Raw genomic sequence first — 3022 nt, forward strand, 5'->3', positions numbered from 1 at the left:
AACAATACCCAACACATGCTGCACTGGTTTGCGGAGGGCACTCTCAAGACCATTTTATGCAAAGCTATCTAGGTGGCAACCCACAGTTGCTTAGCAGTAATCTTCATTGAACCCTGCAGGTTTTACTCCTGAGTACTCATGCATAGGATTTCCCTGTTAGTGAACTCATGGATAGGAAACAGAGATTTAATCTAATGACCTCCCAGTGCAGAGGGCTCATTTTCATTAATTATCAGCATTAGATGCACACAAAGGATTCATGCTGCCAACCAGATGAAATTAAAGACAAGGTAACAGTAGACATGTAAAGTGAGAGTTGCTTCCATGAATAAAATGAAGTGTGCTAAGGCTCAAGTAGTGGATAAGGAAAAAAATAATTTTGGATTTCATTTCCCAGAATCCCTAAATCAGCACAGCCACTTTCCAAACTCTGGGCTCAAGTGTGCCTGGAAATTGTAGCAAGAACCCTTCTCAGAAACTATGTGGGATGTTTCCAGATGAAGTTGGCAACTGCTGCTGATGAAAACTGGGCAGCTGCTCTACCTTTTCTTCTTTAATAAATTTGGGTTTTGTGTGGTAAAATGAAAAACAAAAGTCAAAATGGCAATGGGAACACATGGGAGGATTACAAGTGAAAGACATGTTGCCTGGATCTCCCTCCCGCCTTCAAAATATTGTGAGCAGGGAAAACTGACTGCAGGCAAAAAACCTTGTCTGGAAGCACTCATAATATATGCTGACTGTTTACAGTCATAATGACTGCTGACCAGTGAATGAATTTTAGGGGTGGCCAGGCATCAACACCTGCTGCAATATTGAGCAGCTGACAGCAGAGCCTGGGAAGTATGGTGATGAATAAACATAGAATCATACAATAGAATCATAGAATTGTGGAGTTGGAAGAGACCAAAAGGGCCATCCAGTCCAACTCCCTGCCATGCAGGAACTCTCAATCAAATCATCCCCAACAGATGGCCATCCAGCCTTTGCTAAAAGACCTCCAAAGAAGGAGACTCCACTACACTCCGAGGGAGTGTGTTCCACTGTTGAACAGCCCTTACTGTCAGGAAGTTCCTCCTAATGTTGAGGTGGAATCTCTTTTCCTGGAGCTTGCATCCATTGCTCCAGGTCCTGGTCTCTGGAGCAGCAGAAAACAAGTCAGCTCCCTCCTCAATATGACATCCCTTCAAATATTTAAACAGGACTATCATATCACCTCTTAACCTTCTCTTCTCCAGGCTAAACATCCCCAACTCCCTAAGTCATTCCTCATAGGACATGGTTTCCAAAACCTTCATCATTTTAGTTGCCCTCCTTTGCACATGCTCCAGTTTCTCAATGTCCTTTTTGAATTGTGGTGCCCAGAACCGGACACAATATTCCAGGTGGGGCCTGACCAAAGCAGAATATAGTGGCACTATTACTTCTCTTGATCTAGACACTATACTTTCATTGATGCAACCTAAAATTGCATCGGTCTTTTTAGCTGCCACATCACACTGTTGACTCATGTTCAACTTGTGGTCTACTTGGACTCCTAGATCCCTTTCACACATAGTCTCGTTCAGCCAGGTGTCCCCCATCCTATATCTGTGCATTTCATTTTTCTGCCCTAAGTGCAGTACCTTACATTTCTCCATGTTGAATTTCATTTTGTTAGCTTTCTAGTCTATTCAGGTCATTTTGAATTTTGATCCTGTCCTCTGGAGTATTAGCTACTCCCCCTATTTTGGTGTCATCTGCAAATTTGATAAGTATGCCCCTCAATTCTGTCATCCAAGTCATTGATAAAGATGTTGAATAACACTGGGCCCAGAACAGAGCTCTCTGGGACCCCACTGGTCACTTCCCTCCAGGATGAAAAGGTGCCATTGTTGAGCACCCTTTGGGTTCGGCCGGTCAACCAGTTACAAATTCATGTAACAGTTACCTTGTCTAGCCCACATTTTACAAGCTTGTTTGCAAGAATGTCATGCGAAACTTTGTCAATGGCCTTAATGAAATCAAGATATACTATATCCATAGCATTCCCTTCATCTACCAAGCTGGTAATTTTATCAAAGAAAGAGATCAGATTTGTCTGGCATGACTCCTTGCTCTGAAACTCATGTTGACTTTTTGTGATTATGGCATTGCCCTCTAGATGTTCACAGACTCTCTGTTTAATGATCTGATCCAGAATCTTTCCTGGTATAGATGTCAGACTAACTGGATGATAATTGTTGGGATCCTCTTTTTTTCCCTTTTTGAAGATGGGGACAACGTTTGCCCTCCTCCAGTCTGCTGGCACTTCTTCTGTTCTCCAGGAGTTTTCAAAGATTATTGCCAATGGCTCCGATATTACATTTGCCAGTTCTTTTAGTACCCTTGGATGTAGCTCATCTGGTCCTGGAGACTTAAATTCATTTAGATTAACCAAGTATTCCTCTACTGTCTCTTTACTCATTCTGTGCTGAAATTCCCCTATTCTGTCCTCTGCTCCATTATCCTCAGGTTGAGCACCCTTTTCCTTTTCTGAGAAGACTGAGGCAAAGAAGGTGTTGAGTAATTCTGCCTTTTCTCTGTCCCCTGTTAGCATTTTGCCATCTTCTCCATGTAGTGGCCCTACCATTTCCTTCTTCTTCCTTTTGCTGTGGATATATCCAAAAAAAAGCCCTTTTTATTGTTTTTAACCTCTCTAGCAAGCCTGAGTTCATTCTGCGCTTTAGCTTTTCTGACTTTACATCTACACATGCCTGTTATTTCTTTGAATTCCTTTTCCATGATTTCCCCCTTTTTCCATTTCTTATACATGTTCCGTTTCAAACTTAGCTCGGTTGAAAGTTCCTTAGTCATCTATCCTGGTTTCTTGAGACACCTCCCATATTTCTTTTTCACTGAAACTGTTTGAAATTGTGCCTTCAGTATCCCCCTTTTGAGAAACTCCCATCCGTCCTTCCCTTCTCTTTTACTATTTCTGACCATGGGATCACCCTCAATACTTCTCTAAGTTTACTGAAATCCGCTCTCCTAAAGTCTAGGA

This window comes from Sceloporus undulatus, chromosome 4 (assembly GCF_019175285.1).
Source record: "Sceloporus undulatus isolate JIND9_A2432 ecotype Alabama chromosome 4, SceUnd_v1.1, whole genome shotgun sequence".
Classification (NCBI taxonomy): Eukaryota; Metazoa; Chordata; class Lepidosauria; order Squamata; family Phrynosomatidae; genus Sceloporus; species Sceloporus undulatus.